This window comes from Eubalaena glacialis, chromosome 6 (assembly GCF_028564815.1).
Source record: "Eubalaena glacialis isolate mEubGla1 chromosome 6, mEubGla1.1.hap2.+ XY, whole genome shotgun sequence".
Lineage (NCBI taxonomy): Eukaryota > Metazoa > Chordata > Mammalia > Artiodactyla > Balaenidae > Eubalaena > Eubalaena glacialis.
Window position 1 is genome coordinate 70,563,291 of NC_083721.1, and position 22,094 is coordinate 70,585,384.

Sequence of the window (22,094 nt, forward strand, 5' to 3'; positions counted from 1 at the left end):
GAGGGAGGAGATATGGGGATATATGTATATGTATAGCTGATTCACTTTGTTATAAAGCAGAAACTAACACACAATTGTAAAGCAATTATACTCCAATAAAGATTTTTTTAAAAAAATCACTCAAGGAAAAAAAGATGACCTAGATAGCCCTACACTTATTAAATAATTTAGTTTGCAGTTAAAAACCATCCCAGAAAACACACCAGGTTCAAATGGCTCCACAGGAAAATTCTACCAAAAATTTAAGGAATAAAAAATAGCTACCCTATCCAACTTTTCCAGGAAATAGAAGTGGAGGAAACACTTCCCAACTCCTTTTATGAGGTAACCAACACCCTGACACCAAAATCAGACAAAGACATTATAAGAAGAGAACTAGCCCAATATCCTTCATAAGTATAAATGCACACACATAAAAAACCTCAATAAAATGTTAGTAAATCCAACCCAGCAATATACAAAAAGATTAATAATATATCATGACCAAGTGGAGTTTATTCCTGGAATGTAAGGCTGGTTAATCATACAGAAGTTAATTAATGTAATTCAGCATATCAACAGACTAAAGCAGAGATCAGCAAACTATGCAGCCTGTCTTTGTAAATAATAACTACTGGAACACAGCCATGCCCATTCATTTATGTATTATTTATGGTAGGTTTCATGCTGCAATGGCAGAGCTGAGTCACTGATTAGAGACCTTGTAAGAGTCGAGTAGAGACCTTATGGCCCACAAAGGCTATAATATTTACTCTCTGGCTGCTATGATCTGAATGCTTGTGTTCTTCCAAAATTTATATGTTGAAATCCTAACCCCCAAAGATGATGATATTAAAAGGTGGGACCTTTGGGAGGTGCTTAAGTCATAAGGATGGAGCTCTCATGAATAGGATTAGTGCCCTTATAAAAGAGACTCCAAAGAGATCCCTAACCCATTCTACCATGTAGAGGACACAGGAAGAAAGTGCTGGCTATGAACCAGGAAGAGGACACTCTCTAAAACTTGACCATGCTGGAACTCTGATCTTGAACTTACCAGCCTCCCGAACTGTGAGCAATAAATTTCTGTTGTTTATAAGTTACCCATTCTGTGGTATTTTGTTATAGCATTCTAAACAGACTAAGACACTTGCCCTCTAAGAAAAAATCTGCCAACTCTTGGACAAAAAAAAAGATATACATGATCATTTCAATAGATCTACAAAGAGCACTTAAAAAAATCATTATCCATTCAAATTAAAAAATCTCAACAAGCTAGGAGTAGAAGGGAACTTCCTCAACATAAGAAGGAATATCTACAAAAATCACACAGCTAGCATCAAACATAATGGTATGAGACTGAATGCTTGCCACCTAAGATGGGAAATAAGACAAAGATGTTTATTTTCATCACTCCTTTTTAACATTATACTGAAGATCCTAACCAGCACAACAAGGCAAGAAAAATAAATACAAGTCAAATAAATTAGATTGAAAATAAAAGTGTCTTTATTCACAGATAACATATTACCTGCATAGAAAATCCCAAAGAATCTAAAAAAAAAAAAAAAAAAGATCACAACTGGCTGCTGGACAATCATCGACAGGAAGACACTGGACTTCACCAAGGAGGATACCCCACGTCCAAGGACAGAGGAGAAGCCACAGTGAGACGGTAGGAGGGGCGCAATCAGAGTAAAATCAAATCCCATAACTGCTGGGTGGGTGACTCACAGACTGGCGAACACTTATACCACAGAAGTCCACCCACTGGAGTGAAGGTTCTGAGCCCCACGTCAGGCTTCCCAACCTGGGGGTCCGGCAACAGGAGGAGGAATTCATAGAGAATCAGACTTTGAAGCCTAGTGGGAATTGATTGCAGGACTTTGACAGGACTGGGGGAAACAGAGACCCCACTCTTGGAGGGCACACACGGAATAGTGTGCGCATCGGGACCCGGGGGAAGGAGCAGTGACACTGGGGAAGACTGAACCAGACCTACCTGCTAGTGTTGGAGGGTCTCCTGCAGAGGTGGGGGCTGGCTCTGTTTCACCGTGGGGACAAGGACACTGGCAGCGGAGGTTCTGGGAAGTACTCCTTGGCATGAGCCCTCCCAGGGTCTGCCATTAGCCCCACCAAAGAGCCCAGGTAGGCTCCAGTGTTGGGTTGCCTCAGGCAAAACAACCAACAGGGAGGGAACCCAGCCCCACCCATCAACACTCAAGTGGATTAAAGTTTTACGGAGCTCTGACCGCCACAGCAACAGTCAGCTCTACCCCCACCAGAGCCTCCCATCAAGCCTCTTAGATAGCCTCAACCACCAGAGGGCAGACAGCAGAAGCAAGAAAAACTACAATCCTGCAGCCTGTGGAACAAAAACCACATTCACAGAAAGACAGACAAGATGAAAAGGCAGAGGGCTATATACCAGATGAAGGAACATGAAAAAACCCCAGAAAAACAACTAAATGAAGTGGAGATAGGCAACCTTCCAGAAAAAGAATTCAGAATAATGATAGTGAAGATGATCCAGGACCTCGGAATAAGAATGGAGGCAAAGATTGAGAAGATGCAAGAAATGATTAACAAAGACCTAGAAGAATTAAAGAACAAACAAACAGAGATGAACAATACAATAACTGAAATGAAAGCTACACTAGAAGGAATCAATAGCAGAATAACTGAGGCAGAAGAACGGATAAGTGACCTGGAAGACAGAATGATGGAATTCACTGCTGCAGAACAGAATAAAGAAAAAAGAATGAAAAGAAATGAAGACAGCCTAAGAGACCTCTGGGACAACATTAAACGCAACAACATTAGCTTTATAGGGGTCCCAGAAGGAGAAGAGAGAGAGAAAGGACCAGAGAAAATATTTGAAGAGATTATAGTCAAAAACTTCCCTAACATGGGAAAGGAAATAGCCACCCAAGTCCAGGAAGCGCAGAGAGTCCCATACAGGATAAATCCAAGGAGAAACACGTCGAGACACATAGTAATCAAAGTGGCAAAAATTAAAGACAAAGAAAAATTATGGAAAGCAGCAAGGGAAAAACGATAAATAACATACAAGGGAACTCCCATAAGGTTAACAGCTGATTTCTCAGCAGAAACTCTACAAGCCAGAAGGGAGTGGCACGATATATTTAAAGTGATGAAAGGGAAAAACCTACAACCAAGATTACGCTACCCGGCAAGGATCTCATTTAGATTTGATGGAGAAATCAAAAGCTTTACACACAAGCAAAAGCTAAGAGAATTCAGCACCACCAAACCAGCTCTACAACAAATGCTAAAGGAAATTCTCTAAGTGGGAAACACAAGAGAAGAAAAGGACCTACAAAAACAAACCCAAATCAATTAAGAAAATGGTCCTAGGAACATACATATCGATAATTACCTTAAACGTGAATGGATTAAATGCTCCAACCAAAAGACAGAGGCTTGCTGAATGGATACAAAAACAAGACCCATATATATGCTGTCTACAAGAGACCCACTTTAGACCTAGGGACACATAGAGACTGAAAGTGAGGGGATGGAAAAAGATATTCCATGCAAATGGAAATCAAAAGAAAGCTGGAGTAGCTATACTCATATCAGATCAAATAGACTTTAAAATAAAGAATGTTACAAGAGACAAAGAAGGACACTACATAATGATCAAGGGATCAATCCAAGAAGAAGATATAACAATTATAAATATATATGCACCCAACATAGGAGCACCTCAATACATAAGGCAACTGCTAACAGCTATAAAAGAGGAAATTGACAGTAACACAATAATAGTGCGGGACTTTAACACCTCACTTACACCAATGGACAGATCATCCAAAATGAAAACAAATAAGGAAACAGAAGCTTTAAATGACACAATAGACCAGATAGATTTAATTGATATTTATAGGACATTCCATCCAAAAACAGCAGATTACACATTCTTCTCAAGTGCGCATGGAACATTCTCCAGGATAGATCACATCTTGGGTCACAAATCAAGCCTCAGTAAATTTAAGAAAATTGAAATCATATCAAGCATCTTTTCTGACCACAACGCTATGAGATTAGAAATCAATTACAGGGAAAAAAACGTAAAAAACACAAACACATGGAGGCTAAACAATACGTTACTAAATAACCAAGAGATCACTGAAGAGATCAAAGAGGAAATCAAAAAATACCTAGAGACAAATGACAATGAAAACACGACGACCCAAAACCTATGGGATCCAGCAAAAGCAGTTCTAAGAAGGAAGTTTATAGCTATACAAGCCTACCTCAAGAAACAAGAAAAATCTCAAGTAAACAATCTAACCTTACACCTAAAGAAACTAGAGAAAGAAGAACAAACAAAACCCAAAGTTAGTAGAAGGAAAGAAATCATAAAGATCAGAGCAGAAATAAATGAAATACAAATAAAGAAAACAATAGCAAAGATCAATAAAAGTAAAAGCTGGTTCTTTGAGAAGATAAACAAAATTGATAAGCCATTAGCCAGACTCATCAAGAAAAAGAGGGAGAGGACTCAAATCAATAAAATCAGAAATGAAAACGGAGAAGTTACAACAGACACCACAGAAATACAACGCATCCTAAGAGACTACTACAAGCAACTTTATGCCAATAAAATGGACAACCTGGAAGAAATGGACAAATTCTTAGAAAGGTATAACCTTCCAAGACTGAACCAGGAAGAAACAGAAAGTATGAACAGACAAATCACAAGTAATGAAATTGAAACTGTGATTAAAAATCTTCCAACAAACAAAAGTCCAGGACCAGATGGCTTCACAGGTGAATTCTATCAAACATTTAGAGAAGAGCTATCACCTATCCTTCTCAAACTCTTCCAAAAAATTGCAGAGGAAGGAACACTCCCAAACTCATTCTATGAGGCCACCATCGCCCTGATACCAAAACCAGACAAAGATACTACAAAAAAAGAAAATTACAGACCAATATCACTGATGAATATAGATGCAAAAATCCTCAACAAAATACTAGCAAACAGAATCCAACAACACATTAAAAGGATCACACACCATGATCAAGTGGGATTTATCCCAGGGATGCAAGGATTCTTCAATATACACAAATCAATCAATGTGATACACCATATTAACAAATTGAAGAATAAAAGCCATATGATCATCTCAATAGATGCAGAAAAAGCTTTTGACAAAATTCAACACCCATTTATGATAAAAACTCTCCAGAAAGTGGGCATAGAGGGAACCTACCTCAACATAATAAAGGCCATATATGACAAACCCACAGCAAACATCATTCTCAATGGTGAAAAACTGAAAGCATTTCCTCTAAGATCAGGAATGAGACAAGGATGTCCACTCTCACCACTATTATTCAACATAGTTCTGGAAGTCCTAACCACGGCAATCAGAGAAGAAAAAGAAATAAAAGGAATACAAATAGGAAAAGAAGAAGTAAAACTGTCACTGTTTGCAGATGACATGATACTATATATAGAGAATCCTAAAACTGCCACCAGAAAACTGCTAGAGCTAATTAATGAATATGGTAAAGTTGCAGGATACAAAATTAATGCACATTATTATGAACTTTCATCAAATCTTTAACCGTGGTCATTTTTAAGTCTTTTGTCATTTACAGACAGTTCTGGGTGTACTCTGATGCTTTTGTAAATATGTTCCTATAAAAGGGTTTCATCTTCAGGAAATTCATGGAAAAGACTCTGACAAGTACAGGTTTCTGGTACCTGACTGTACTGCTGAACTGAATGAATAAGCATTTTCAGAACTCTAATGAAAAACTGATGAGCTCATAAAAGTGCTAACAAAAGATCAAGATGAAAAAAAAAATTAATTACATGGGACTGAGTGAACTGATGAGGATGAGTATAATTTTTGTGACTTTCTGTTTGAATTTAAAAAAAGAAAAAATCCCACAAGGACTCAGAGGCAAAGAATATACAAATCAATTTTCACTGCAAAGTAAAGGAGCTGTTACAGTGGAGGATTACTGGACTGAATGTCAATATTATGACATAGTATGAGTGTGTTTCATGTTTGGTAATTGCAATCATTGTTGCTTTTGTTGTGGTTATCCATATACAATGCTTGGTGTCAGTCTATTTATCTCTTGTAAAAATAAAATACAGTGTGTGTGTGTGTGTGTGTGTGTGTGTGTGTGTGTGTGTGTGTGAAAAAATAAATAAATAAATAAATAAATTTAATTTCTATTTCTAAAAAAAACAAAAAAAAACAAAATTAATGCACAGAAATCTCTTGCATTCCTATACACTAATGATGAAAAATCTGAAAGAGAAATTATGGAAACACTCCCATTTACCATTGCAACAAAAAGAATAAAATACCTAGGAATAAACCTACCTAGGGAGACAAAAGACCTGTATGCAGAAAACTATAAGACACTGATGAAAGAAATTAAAGATGATACCAACAGATGGAGAGATATACCATGTTCTTGGATTGGAAGAATCAACATTGTGAAAATGACTATACTACCCAAAGCAATCTACAGATTCAATGCAATCCCTATCAAATTACCAATGACATTTTTTACGGAGCTATAACAAATCATCTTAAAATTTGTATGGAGACACAAAAGACCCCAAATAGCCAAAGCAGTCTTGAGGGAAAAAAACGGAGCTGGAGGAATCAGACTCCCTGACTTCAGACTATACTACAAAGCTACAGTAATCAAGACAATATGGTACTGGCACAAAAACAGAAACATAGATCAATGGAACAAGATAGAAAGCCCAGAGATAAACCCACGCACCTATGGGCAACTAATCTATGACAAAGGAGGCAAGGATATACAATGGAGAAAAGACAGTCTCTTCAATAAGTGGTGCTGGGAAAACTGGACAGCTACATGTAAAAGAATGAAATTAGAATACTCCCTAACACCATACACAAAAATAAACTCAAAATGGATTAGAGAGCTAAATGTAAGACTGGACACTATAAAACTCTTAGAGGAAAACATAGGAAGAACACTCTGACATAAACCACAGCAAGATCTTTTTTGATCCACCTCCTAGAGTAATGGAAATAAAAACAAAAATAAACAAATGGGACCTAATGAAACTTAAAAGCTTTTGCACAGCAAAGGAAACCATAAACAAGACGAAAAGACAACCCTCAGAATGGGAGAAAATATTTGCAAATGAATCAACGGACAAAGGATTAATCTCCAAAATATATAAACAGCTCATGCAGCTCAATATTAAAGAAACAAACACCCCAATCCAAAAATGGGCAGAAGACCTAAATAGACATTTCTCCAAAGAAGACATACAGACGGCCACGAAGCACATGAAAAGATGCTCAACATCACTAATTATTAGAGAAATGCAAATCAAAACTACAATGAGGTATCACCTCACACCAGTTAGAATGGGCATCATCAGAAAATCTACAAACAACAAATGCTGGAGAGGGTGTGGAGAAAAGGGAACCCTCTTGCACTGTTGGTGGGAATGTAAATGGATACAGCCACTATGGAGAACAGGATGGAGGTTCCTTAAAAAACTAAAAATAGAATTACCATATGACCCAGCAATCCCACTACTGGGCATATACCCAGAGAAAACCGTAATTCAAAAAGACACATGCACCCGAATGTTCATTGCAGCACTATTTACAATAGCCTGGTCATGGAAGCAACCTAAATGCCCATCAACAGACAAATGGATAAAGAAGTTGTGGTACATATATACAATGGAATATTACTCAGCCATAAAAAGGAACGAAATTGAGTCATTTGTTCAGACGTGGATGGATCTAGAGACTGTCATACAGAGTGAAGTAAGTCAGAAAGAGAAAAACAAATATCGTATATTAACGCATGTTTGTGGAACCTACAAAAATGGTACAGATGAGCCGGTTTGCAGGGCAGAAGTTGAGACACAGATGTAGAGAACAGACATATGGACACCAAGGGAGGAAAACTGTGGTGGGGTGGGGATGGTGGTGTGCTGAATTGGGCGATTGGGATTGACGTGTATACATTGATGTGTATAAAATTGATGACTAATAAGAACCTGCAGTATAAAAAAACAAACAAACAAAACAACTAATACTAAACTTTCATTGGGTTATTTGTATGGAAATATGTTAATATAAATGTTTCAGACATTACATGAAATTTCTAAAAATCTTATATGTTCTGGTATAATGTTATAAGTCATAATCCTAGTTACTACTTTAAAATGTATATCTCAGAAATAAGTAATTTTCTTGTCAACTGCATTATTATGAACTTTCATCAAATCTTTAACCGTGGTCATTTTTAAGTCTTTTGTCATTTACAGACAGTTCTGGGTGTACTCTGATGCTTTTGCAAATATGTTCCTATAAAAGGGTTTCATCTTCAAGAAATTCATGGAAAAGACTCTGACAAGTACAGATTTCTGGTAACTGACTGTACTGCTGATCTGAATGAATAAGCATTTTCAGAACTCTAATGAAAAACTGATGAACTCATAAAAGTGCTAACAAAAGATCAAGATGAAAAAAAAATTAATTACATGGGACTGAGTGAACTGATGAGGATGAGTATAATTTTTGTGACTTTCTGTTTGAATTAAAAAAAAAAATCCCACAAGGACTCAGAGGCAAAGAATATACAAATCAATTTTCACTGCAAAGTAAAGGAGCTGTTACAGTGGAGGATTACTGGACTGAATGTCAATATTATGACATAGTATGAGTGTGTTTCATGTTTGGTAATTGCAATCATTGTTGCTTTTGTTGTGGTCATCCATGTACAATGCTTGGTGTCAGTCTATTTATCTCTTGTAAAAATAAAATACAGTGTGTGTGTGTGTGAAAAAAAAAGAAAAAATATTGAAGATAAAGAACAAAAGAGTGAATACAGATTTAAAAAAACACAAAAAATAGCGTATGAGTCATGCAATGCATTACAGTTCAAATAAAATAAATTCAAAATATTTAAAAAAAAAAAAGAATCTAAAAAAAAGCTACTAGAACTAGTGAGTTTAGAAAGGTCACAAGATACAGGGACTTCTGTGGTGGCTCAGTGGTTAAGAATCTGCCTGCCAATGCAGGGTACATGGGTTCAAGCCATGGTCTAGGAAGATCCCACATGCCACGGAGCAACTAAGCCCATGCACCACAACTACTGAGCCTGTGCTCTAGAGCCCATGAGCCACAACTACTGAGCTCGCATGCCTAGAGCCCGTGCTCCACAACAAGAGAAGCCACCGCAATGAGAAGCCTGTGCACCACAATGAGGAGTAGCCCCCACTCGCTGCAACTAGAAAAAGCCCATGCACAGCAGTGAAGACCCAATGCAGCCAAAAATTTTAAAAATTAAAAAAAAGAAAAGATTCTGTCATGGTGCAGCATGGAAAAGAAAAGTTATTGTGTAACTAAAACAATGCCTACCACTTGTCAAGCAATGGAATCAAAGGCAATAGAAACTGCCACATTTATCAGAATAAAGCATAGACTTTTCAAAGATAGGAAAAGTTGGTGTCACTAATTCATGTGCAACACATGATCAGTTGGGTACTGAACAATAGTTTTTTCAAAGCTTCCAGTTAACTTTCAGAAGAAGACATTTAACTTTTAGCAACATTATTTTCTTATAGAACTAAACCAGAGCTAAAAGTTTAACCTAAATGAAATGTAGATAAAACCCTGGTATACTTTAGTATTCCTCAGAATTATTCTGTCGATCCTAAAGGGGCTGAAGATGTCAAAATTGTGGGCACACACAAAATCAGCCAAGGAAAGCAAAGACAGTTAATAGTTCTATCTCACTTACGACCATAAATGCCAAAAAAATTCCAATAAAGTGTTAGAAAATCAAAGCCAACAAGGTGTTTACAAAAACTATACATGACCAAGTATTTACTCAAGAATTTATCTTAGGAATTCAAGGATGGCTCAACATTCAAAAATCATGAGCACAGATTATCAAAAACAGCATTTTATCTTGCAGTCTTGTATAATTCTGATAGACAAACACAATTCAGAAGGATCTGAATACTTCGTGATAATGATGAAGAAAATGAATATGAATAAAAGCATATTGAAATTCAGAAATTTTTCTAAAATTGTGTATATTAAAGGAAGTGTTTTTTTCCCCTAAGAATCTAGAAAGTGATATGAATCTTACAGCCTATGGTAACTTGAAATCAAGAAAATATGGGAATGTTATCTCCTTTCATTATACAACTATTATCTTTTTTTTTCTCTTCAACTAGCCTGAGTTGGTTTCTGTTAATTTTGAAGAATCTTTCCTAATACACAAATCAAAGAAATAATTACATAGTGAAAAAGCAACCAAGATTGATTCTCAGATCTGGCTGACATTGGAAACACCTGGGGAGCTTTGTAAAAACAGAGATTCCCTGACTCCACCCAGGTCTAGGCTGGGGACTAGGGAGGCATGGATTATTTTGCCAACAAGGCTCCCAAAGGAATTTTGTTATTAGTGGGTTCTGGAAGACTGCTATTAGGAGATAAAGGCTTTAGGCATGTCTTTCCCTTGAAGTTTTTTCAGTGTGGTTGTAGATATAAAAATTTTAGCATGAATAAAACTAAACAAGTAAACTTTCCATAATAATATATGACTTGTCACCATCAAAAGAATTTTACAGGGACCAATTCAAGGTTCCTACGGAAGTTCAAATGAGGAGGAGAACTTGAAGCTCAGGAGGTCAAAGGCAGTCTCCATTTTGGGGCAGTGCCTGACACGTATTAGGAACTTAATTCATTCCCTGAACAAATATTTAAGGATAGAAGAACTTGTCAGGCAAAGAGGCAAGCGAAGAATATTCCTGGAGAGGATAAACTCATAAAGGCAAAGAGATAGGAAACTGGATTCAGGGACAATAAGTTAATAAGTCTCGTTGCCTTGGAGGTCAGATTACAGAGGCCCTTGCGCTTCAGGTTAAGGCTGTTCTGTGAGAAGCAGGGAGCCACTGAAGGTTTCTGAAGGTGGAGTGACACAGCCAGACTGGGCTTTAAGATTAACAAAGCAATCAAGTGTAAAATGTATTTGTGCCACAGAGAAGCCAGTTTATAGTCCAAGTGTGAGCTAGCAAAGGTCTGGTCATGAGCAATAGCAATATGAAAGTAAAATCCAGGGATTCTCTCTGCCTGGGATAACCAGAGGAGGGGGTAACCACAGGAGGAGGGGCTGAGTCGCCATGGTCATCTGCAACCAGCTGGTGCCCTAGGTGACTGCCCAATCACAACAAAAAGCCTGAGAGCTCCCTAAAACACTTCAGTTGAAACACCATGGGGTAAAATCAGTAGCAACTGCATTAACTGTCTCATGCCCAGCATGAGGCCCTACAATGAAGACAGAAGCTTCGGTAGTAATAAGAGGAAAGTCATAGGCACACTGAAACAGCCTATTGCCTCTTCTTGAACATATCCATTTCCACAAGGTTACCAACCAAGCGACTATGCTCTGTTGACACTAAAACAAAAATATGGAATGAGAACTTAACCTGGATAATGAGGAAGGGTAGAAACAGGTCCGTTTTAGGCACATTCTCTGAATAGGCTTAGTACTCCGCAGGAAAAATGCATAATGTTTAGGAGAAAAATAGAACAGTTGTGCCTAACCATGAGGTAGATGAGTGGAAAGTACCTTCTCTGGGAGCAGCAGATGGGAGATGCCTTAGGATCTTTCTTGAACACTCCCACTCACTCACTAGCCAGGCCTTCAACCCAGATGTCCAGGCACCTGTGGCGTGCCAGGTACTAAGACTACTTACTGGTCTAAGAGTAAGAACACGGAGACGAACCATGGCCTTTGCCCTCAGGAACTCGAGGCCTAGTGGGCCACCACACCTATGACTGCATCGCAATAAAAGTTACCAAGCACTTGTTCATCTGCCCACGGCCTCCTCAGGCAAGCAGAGAAGGGGTTCCCCCCTCCATTTATATATGTCCTTGCAGAGACCTGGACAGCGCTGGAGCTGACTCCAAACCACGGCCTCTTCCTGGTTTGTCACACAGCCTCAGGAGACATTCTACCTAGTCCAGCCCTAAAAAAGGAGAAGAGCATTCCTGCCAGGGTCAGTGCAGATGGCCAGAGCCTCCAACTGTTCATAGGGTGAAAATTCCTGCGAAAGATGGTACATTCCAGAGTCAAGGCAGACCCAGAAGACAGTGTCAGCCACAGGTGTCGAGTCTAGCTATTAGGTGGGATGTGGGCTAGGACTTCAGGGATGGGTGGAAGCTGTGTGGGCAGACATAAGGTACTCAGGGGCCCTGGCAGCATACAGATGGCAGTGATCACAGAGTCAGGCCAGATAAGGAACACTCACCCCTGCTCCCCAGGGCACCCTCAGACTAAAGAGGACAGCCTTCAAGGACTTTGGAGAACCTGGTGGGACAGATGATAGAACCGACATGCATCCATTTCTCTGGCCGAGGTCAGGCCTTCCCACCCCATCACCATCCTCCATCAGGGTGGAGCGATAATAACTCTGGCTGTTTCCGGTTCTGCCACCCAACGCCTTGGCCTCTTAGACGAGGTTGTCCACCTCACTATAATGCAGGTGTCAGGTGGACTGACAGAAATGAGGCATGAGGAAAGAACATAGAGCCCCGGGAACCCAAAAGTTTTCATGGGATGGGCTTTCACTCTGGCTATAGATTTGCCTCACATAATTTCTGATCCAGTATAAAGTGAAAACAAAATTGTTCCAGGAATATTCTGGGCAGCAGAGGGAAAACACCCCTAAAATAAATCTCAGGACAAGCTGTCCTGCATGGTTGAGAGCTCACCACAGGGTCAAAGGTTCTTCACCAGGTTTTAACAAAGGAGAAGCTGAGAGCGTCTGGACACTGGAACCAAGTGTTCCCACCTTCTTCTCTTCGGGCCTGTACCCACCTTCCCTCCTCCTCATCTTCGAGGCCTTTCCTTATCACTCCAGCCTCTGAAATTCCCCCAAATGAGTCTGTACCACAGAACTTATCCCTGTTTTCTAATTATATACATCATACATGTTAGCTGTTGCCCCACAAAAACCCAAAGTCTCTTGGGCATACTACCTTCCTTTTATAATCCTCCACAGGGCTAGATGGAGAGGAGGTCTGTAATTCATGTTTGTTGGCTGATGTACAGGTCATTCCACAGACCTAGCGAACACTACCTAATATGTAGAATAGCAGGTATTCCTTCTTTTGTGCCTCCTTATATTCACATATTCATTTCATTTTTATAACCACCTTCATTGTCAGAAGAAGAAACTGCAGTCAGCCCACAGAGGTTAAGTACCATACCCAGGAGCATCCAGCCAGTAAGTGAACAGGATGGCTCTAAACCCAAGTTTAACTCCAAAGATCACATTCTACTCTCATGCTGCCTGTCCTGCCAGAAATCTGAAGGAGAGCTACTCTGTACCAGAAATAGCAATCTCTGAAAACAAAAAACATAAACAGCATCCTCAACGATGAAAGCTCAACAGTGTAGCTATTTGGTTCCTGAAAGATTCTGAGAACTAACTCATAAGGTCCTGCATTAACAAATCAGCATCCATCCCGATCTGGGGGCCCAGAGTCCGGGGTGGGGGGAGGAGGGCGGAATCAAGCAGCAGATCTGAAAGAAAAGGAAATCCTCTCCTCATCCCGTTTCTTTTGTCTCCAGAGGGCCCAAGGGAAGAGGGGAGGGGAGAAAGGGGGACAGAAGTACCAACAATGGGGGGAGGGGACAACAGTGGGATATTCAAGAAGCCAGATCTATACATAAATTCCTACAGCTCCCTTGTGGGGTGTCCACTGTGAGCATTCACCCTCAGATAAAAGGGACGGTGAGCAGGAGGACAATGTGAGCATCTGGAAACCCAGCCTTATCCCCACAAGCTACAAACAGGGAGCAATTCTTACTGGCTCTCCTCCATTTCACAAGGGCTGCAGCCCTGACAACAGGTGCATCCAACAGGGCAGGAGGGATGCATCTGCTGACCTGTAGTGACAAATACTGAGGTCCACCCACCTTGAGACTGTAAGAACTGCATTTGCTCAACCTGTTGGCTTAAAACAAATGGAAAAGTATGAAGCCAGAACTCAATAAAGAGACAAGGGCATTCATCTGTGGAACAGCACAGGTGGGAGAGGCTCACACAGCAGACCCCGGCCTAGCACACTCACCTTTCAGTGCTTGTGGAGCAGGAGGCTAAGGGGGCAGAAGTCACATGGTGTCTACATGCAGACAGTCCTACCTCGCGTCCTCTGGGTGCACTCTCTGGCGGTCAGAGGAGAATGACAAATAGTCAAGTTGGGAGAGGACAACGTCTTCTATTGGGAAAGGTTACTTTCTAAGGGTTGTGCTCTAAATTTCCCTATATTTACAGAAAGGATAGGACAGGAAGCTTTTAAGAATGAACAATTTCCCAATCAGAGTGTGTTGGTTTGAACTGGGGGAAGGGCAGTTAGGCTTCCAAGCAGCCCTGGTGTATATTTCCAGAATACCAAGAAGTGTTGTTCTCAGAAAGATACTAAATAAAAGTCCACATGTTCATGGGATCTCTGCACCCCTACCTCTAGGCTGCGCTGCATTCTCAAATTGTCACCTCTTGAACCTCTTAAAAGGCAAAGAGCCAATAAATCAACTGTTTCACAGACTCAGACTCATATTTTTGGGGAGAAAGCAAGGGGTCATTCTTGTAGACACTGAGTACACGGTGACCCCAGAGCATTCACAGTCTATTCCTCTGAGGCTGGGGCAGAACTCCCCAGATACGATCAAAACCCCTCCTCCACTTGTGGCACTGCAAGGCCCTCTCTCCTAACCCCAGCACCATCTGGGGCCAGCCTCCTTTTCTGACAAGCCTTCCCAGCAGACTCCCCTGCAGCTGCCAGCCAGAGGCCCCTGCCCTATGGTGACTACACCTGTCTGTCTAAGGTCCAGGCAGCAGGTGAGTCCACCTAAGCTTACCAGTTAGATCAGGAACTTCCCCAGGGCCTAGTCTGCTCTGTACATGTCCCCCAAGATCTAACCCCTGAGGAAAAAGTCTCCTGATGAGAGGATCAGCAAACCTCATATAAAGAAAATACTCCAAGGCCCCAGCTACCCCCTCCTCAGTTATTTAGTTACTGCACAAAAGAAACCAAACGCACAAATCCTTTGCCACTGTGAGGTAGTTTTCCTAGCTCATGCCTAGTAGTGCATGAGGACCCGCATTTTTTTGTATCATGAGTGAGGGGACAGAGAGGCACATCTTGGTGAAAAGGCTCTTGTGCAAGTCCCCAGAGTACCCACTACCCCATCCAGTAGCCAGCGTCCAGCCACTCCCAACCCAGGGCCAAGTGCCCAGGCTCCTCCTTGCTCTGGATGAAGGCTACTGGCCCACTTAGTATGGGAGACAAAGGGCCAACCTCACTCTGGGCATGAAGAAAGAACATTCCATACCAGCCTAGGGCACTATGGTGCCAGCAGCATCACCTTCTACATCCCTGCAGTATGCAGGGCAGGGAAAGAGACTAAGACAGAGGATCACCGAAGAGAGAAGGGACGGGGGTCAAGAATTTAAAAGTACAGAGATGGAGGGGAAGAGGGAAATAAAGTGAAAAAAACAAAAACTATTTTACTAGAACCTGAAATGCCTTTTAGGCACCCAGAAGCACCTACACTTCCCCCGGGGACTTGCATTGTGGATCCCCAATGCTTTGAAGTGTGAGGGGTTCCCTAAACGGTCCTCTCAAGGCCCTCATTTGCAAATAACTCATTGACAAGTTGTGCATTTTGACAAAAGATTGCACTAAATCAGGGAAGAACCTACAGCCCCAGCTGGAAGGGGGATGCAACACTAGGCAGGCTCCCGAGGGCTTGGGGGGCGCGGGGGCGGATTGCACATACTCTGCTCTTTGCACTTGGGGAGAGGAGAGATGGTAAAACCAGCGGCCTGAGGCCTGGCACTATTCCCACTGCCCGGGTGTTCCCTCACCAGGGCCCAGCTCCTTCAATTGCAAGGGCTATTTTTACCCCTTCTAGGACTCAAAGAAGCTGGGTCTTTCTCCTTCAGGTTACTATATAGAAGATGTGCCCTCCCAACAACAACAAAATGCTCTCCCCATCAGCCCGTCTTCACATCTGCAACACCACTCCAAGAAATTCAGCCCTTTGGGTCTTGAAGAGTGTAAGTAGCCACAAGTTCCAGGGAGGAGTTCTGCCTTAACCATAGACAGCTAACACCTGGGAATTAGTTTAGCCTAAACTTTCCAACCGCAATGATCTGCGAACAAGGGTCCTTCAACCATGAAACTCCGGTTGAAGACAAGGAGGCAGAGTAGGCGAGGGGCTTCACTGAGGAGCAGGGAATCAGAGCAAGACTGTGACGCCCGACGCCCCAGTTTTGCCTGGGACGCCGGGGCTGCCCCCACTGCCCTCTCTTCCCGGACTCGCATTTAGGCTAGGAGGACTTTCACGTGGCACCTCCGCCCCCGCAGCTGGGAGAAGAGCCCACCGCTCTTCCTTGAAGGCTAGCGGCGATTTGCAGCCCTCAAATCAAAAGCGCCCCCTTCGGATGACGCCTATAGAGACAACCGCATAACTGTCCCCAAACACCTCACCTTTCAAAAGAAAACCGTGCTGCCTGGAAACGCTGGGGTCGCCGCCTTACGCGCCACACCCCGCCCCAACTCCTCGCCGCACGTAGGAACCCCTCTCGAACAGTGGAGCCAGGGGCAGGCTCCCGAGGGAGGGGGTCCCGACCCCGGGACCCCCGCCCTCGGGGAGTGACTCCCAGGGACCGCGCCGGGACAAAAGCGTGGGGCGGGCTCACTCACCCGCGCGGCGAAGGCGGCCCGGGAGCCGAGGCACGGCGCTCGGCGGGGACGTCCCGGCCACCGGCGCGCAGCGCAGGTTCAGCGCTCAATCCGCCGCCGGCTGCGGAACGGGGGGCGCGGGGAGCCCGCGAGGCGAGTCCCGCACGGGACGGGGCGGGGCGAGGGTAAGTGGCCGCTGAGAAAGCGAGCAAGTGGGAGAGCAAACGCGAGCGTGCTAGCGACTGAGAGCACGACGCTCCGAGTCCGGACCCAAAAGGCCGCCTCTGGCTCACACGCGCTGATTTGCATGTCATTTGCATAGCGCTCTGGGAATGGACCTGCGGTCCTTCCGCCACGCCTACCCGCCCTCCTCCCCCGGGTCGGGAGAGGAGAATCCGGAGCGGAACCGAGCGCTGGACGTCAGTCCACCTCGCCCTTCCCCCAACACCGCCCCAACTCCTCCTTGCACACCGGACTGGTGGCCTTCAGGGTGTTTTCTCGTGGAAGACCACTCGATACACAAAAGAAGTACACACACTTGAAAAAGTCTGTAGACTTTAAAATTAATTTTTTCTTTGATGTGGCTATCAAAGACAACAACGAATCGAGTAGATTCCCCCAAATGAATGCAATTTTGGTTTTTGGACAAAGTATCGCGAAAAAGTTGCTCATTTTCAAAATTGGACACGAGGCGCAATTTTGTTCTGCCTGGATAACATAGTCCTTAAAAAGGCGGGTTCTGGAGTTGAGAACCCTTACCCCTTACTTTACAGCTGCAAAATTTTGGGCAAGTTACGAATCTCTGTTACTCCGTCTTCTTATCTCTAAAATGGGACAATCTGCCTCATAGGAATGTAAGGCTTCAGTGAGATAAGCCAGGTAAAGCGCTTAGGATAGCGCCTAACAGAGTTTACTTTTAAACGTGCGAGTATGATCTATATCTACTTAATGGAGAGGCAATCAGACCAAGGCGAGGCAAGAAAGAGGAAGGCAGAGGTAGGGGAAGAGGCTATAGAAGGCAAAAAGAGAACGGCCTAAGATTAGAGACAGTCTCTCAAAGGTTCAGGCCAGGGTTCCCCCACCCAATTCTGCTGTTAGGCTAACCAGACCCAGCTCTGAGAAAGCATTTCTATATCTTCTTTCCCCGCAGAAGATCCAGCTGTGAATGCATTTTGAAACGTTATCATGGGATGTTCTGGAGAAATATTAAAAATGTTCTTAAAAGCTTTTGCACAGCAAAGGAAACCATAAACAAGACCAAAAGACAACCCTCAGAATGGGAGAAAATATTTGCAAATGAAGCAACGGACAAAGGATTAATCTCCAAGATTTACAAGCAGCTCATGCAGCTCAATAGCAAAAAAACAAACAACCCAATCCAAAAATGGGCAGAAGACCTAAATAGACATTTCTCCAAAGAAGAGATACAGATTGCCAACAGACACATGAAAGAATGCTCAACATCATTAATCATTAGAGAAATGCAAATCAAAACTACAATGAGGTATCATCTCACACCGGTCAGAATGGCCATCATCAAAAAATCTAGAAACAATAAATGCTGGAGAGGGTGTGGAGAAAAGGGAACACTCTTGCACTGTTGGTGGGAATGTAAATTGATACAGCCACTATGGAGAACAGTATGGAGGTTCCTTAAAAAACTAAAAATAGAACTACCATATGACCCAGCAATCCCACTACTGGGCATATACCCTGAGAAAACCATAATTCAGAAAGAGTCATGTACCAAAATATTCATTGCAGCTCTGTTTACAATAGCCAGGACATGGAAGCAACCTAGGTGTCCATCATCGGATGAATGGATAAAGAAGATGTGGCACATATATACAATGGAATATTACTCAGCCATAAAAAGAAATGAAATGGAGGTGTTTGTAATGAGGTGGATGGAGTTAGAGTCTGTCATACAGAGTGAAGTAAGTCAGAAAGAGAAAAACAAATACAGTATGCTAACACATATATATGGAATCTAAGGGAAAAAAAAAAAAAAAAGAGGTCATGAAGAACCTAGTGGCAAGATGGGAATAAAGACACAGACCTACTAGAGAATGGACTTGAGGATATGGGGAGGGGGAGGGGTGAGATGTGACAGGGTGAGAGAGTGTCATGGACATATATACACTACTAAATGTAAAATAGATAACTAGTGGGAAGCAGCCGCATAGCACAGGGAGATCAGCTCGGTGCTTTGTGACCACCTAGAGGGGTGGGATAGGGAGGGTGGGAGGGAGGGAGATGCAAGAGGGAAGAGATATGGCAACATATGTATATGTGTAACTGATTCACTTTGTTGTAAAGCAGAAGCTAGCACACCATTGTAAAGCAATTATACTTCAATAAAGATGTTTAAAAAAAAAAAAAATGTTCAACTCAGGTACTTCTTAAAAAAAAAAAAAAATTGAATCTAAAGGAAGCAAAGTCTGTTCTGTGGTGGAGAGTCCCAGATTGGGAGACCTCAGTGTTAGACCTGGTTCTGGCACTAGCTTCGTGGAGCTTGCGGGAGTCACCATCTCTGGCCCTCAGTTTTCTAATCTGGAAAATGAGGACGCTCCTTGGGATGTTTTTTGTTTTTTTGTTTTTTTCAGGCATCTTCCAGCTCTGAAACTTTAGCCCCAGGGTTCCTCTGATATTTTCCTTTGTTGTGTGTTAAGAATCCCTCATTGGTTTGGAGGATAAATACACAGCCTTTTCAAAATTAATATTTTTCCTCTTGCCTAATATTTAGTTTGCATCTGATATGAAATATTTTGTAGAGCTTCCTGATCTCTTCATTTGGACTCTTTCCTTCCCCCCCCCCCCAAACTGTTTATTCCAGGTAAAGGAGTACTTACTATGCTTTTTATAGTAAAATAAAACACAAGTACAGAAAACCACACAAAACAAATATATAGATTATATAGACTGGTGAATTTTTATGAGGCAAACATCCTTGCAGTCACCACCCAGGTCAACAAATAGACCTCTGCCAGCCACCCCAGAAGCCTCTCCATGTGCCCCATCCCTATCCCTATCACTTTTGCTAGTTTCTTTACATAATCATCTCCCAAGTTGCATCTTGCCCATTTTTTTAAAAAATTTTATTTATTTATTGCAGTGTTGGGTCTTCGTTTCTGTGCGAGGGCTTTCTCTAGTTGCAGCAAGTGGGGGCCACTCTTCATCGCGGTGCGCGGGCCTCTCACTATCGCGGCCTCTCTTGTTGCGGAGCACAGGCTCCAGTCGCGCAGGCTCAGTAGTTGTGGCTCACGGGCTTAGTTGCTCCGCGGCATGTGGGATCTTCCCAGACCAGGGCTCGAACCCATGTCCTCTGCATTGGCAGGCAGATTCTCAACCACTGCACCACCAGGGAAGCCCAACCATATATATTTTTTTTAACTTGATGTGCCTTTTAAGCCTTTTGTTACAGTTTATCTGTGGAAGGACAGTAGGCCTTTTGACCTGTGGAGTTTCCCACAGTCTGGGAACTGTATTTTAATAGGGTACTGCAGCATATTCCTGTGTCCTCTGCATTTCTTGCAAACTGGCAACTGCCCCAGAGGTTTCACCAGTCTGAGGTTCCATCTGTCTGGCAAAACTGTAGATGGTGGTGTGTTCTTTCATCAGGAGGTTGGTAATGTCTGGTTTTGCTCTTTTTCTTTTGAGGCTAGCAGGTGTTCATGCTGAATTCCTAGAACCCTGAATTAAGTCATTGAGGGCTGCAAAATGATGGTATTTTAATTCTATATATATTTTTTATTTATTAGCTGAATAAGTTTATAAGGAGATGTTTCCTCTCATCCAGTATTTTGTTACCATGAGATAAGTTCATAAGAGAAAATTTGGATAAATACTTGCTTTTTTCTTTTAATTTACCCCAGTTTTCAAGATAATGAATTGGTTCTCTGTCGTCCTCAAAAGGTGACTTAATTAGGTTTCTTAGTGTCATTATAATTCATGGATTTACATATAGTTGATGTGTTTCAATCTACTGTAATTCTAATCTTTATTAAAGCTCAAATTGTCCAATCTTTGGCCAGTAGGTATCTTCCTTGCTACCTAGTATAACAAGATGTTCCAGGCTCATTTTGTACATTTGCTGCTCCAGACCTGGAATCAGCCATTTCTCCAAAAGAAGCACTAATTACCTTTATTTATTGATACCTTTATTGATATGGACACTAGGGGGTGTTCATTGCTACTAGGTTGGTAACTGTTTCTAGGTCTTTTCAATAGGTAGAATTAGGATAGAATATGTCACGAGTTCATGTTAGTATTTCTAATTCAATTTCAGGACTACAGTGTTTTAAATTAACCCCTGCTAAATTACATCAGGATCTCAGAAGAAATTCCACATGGAGAATTCCGGTTCTCAAGAATTTACAAATCAACCAGAGGGCAGACAGCAGAAGCAAGAAGAACTACAATCCTGCAGCCTGTGGAACAAAAACCACATTCACAGAAAGATAGACAAAATGAAAAGGCAGAGGGCTATGTACCAGATGAAGGAACAAGAGAAAACCCCAGAAAAACAACTAAATGAAGTGGAGATAGGCAACCTTCCAGAAAAAGAATTCAGAATAATGATAGCAAAGATGATCCAGGACCTCAGAAAAAGAATGGAGGCAAAGATCAAGAAGATGCAAGAAATGTTTAACAAAGACCTAGAAGAATTAGAGAACAAACAAACAGAGATGAACAATACAATAACTGAAATGAAAACTACACTAGAAGGAATCAATAGCAGAATAACTGAGGCAGAAGAATGGATAGGTGACCTGGAAGACAGAATGGTGGAATTTACTGCTGTGGAACAAAATAAAGAAAAAAGAATGAAAAGAAATGAAAACAGCCTAAGAGACCTCTGGGACAACATTAAACGCAACAACATTCGCATTATAGGGGTCCCAGAAGGAGAAGAGAGAGAGAAAGGACCCAAGAAAATATTTGAACAGATTATAGTTGAAAACTTCCCCAACATGGGAAAGGAAATAGCCACCCAAGTCCAGGAAGCACAGAGAGTCCCATACAGGATAAACCCAAGGAGAAACACACCAAGACACATAGTAATCAAACTGGCAAAAATTAAAGACAAAGAAAAATTATTGAAAGCAGCAAGGGAAAAATGACAAATAACATACAAGGGAACTCCCATAAGGTTAACAGCTGATTTCTCAGCAGAAACTCTACAAGCCAGAAGGGAGTGGCATGACATATTTAAAGTGATGAAAGGGAAGAACCTACAACCAAGATTACTCTACCTGGCAAGGATCTCATTCAGATTCGATGGAGAAATCAAAAGCCTTACAGACAAGCAAAAGCTAAGAGAATTCAGCACCACCAAACCAGCTCTAC

General features: G+C 41.9%; 1 protein-coding gene across 5 annotated transcripts in view; it reads right to left on the bottom strand.

Moving 5' to 3' along the window:
* Window positions 1–17,029, bottom strand: part of MYLK (myosin light chain kinase) — a 269,948-nt gene extending 252,919 nt beyond the window's left edge. For 4 of the 5 annotated variants that reach the window (XM_061194266.1, XM_061194267.1, XM_061194261.1 and 1 more), the window contains exon 1: window positions 16,767–17,029. The gene's annotated coding sequence lies outside the window, so the exon portion shown is untranslated. Of the gene's footprint in view, window positions 1–16,550; window positions 16,635–16,766 lie in introns of those variants that run through there. The other variant, XM_061194262.1, reaches the window with a different exon arrangement.
* Between the last annotated feature and the right edge of the window lie 5,065 nt (window positions 17,030–22,094).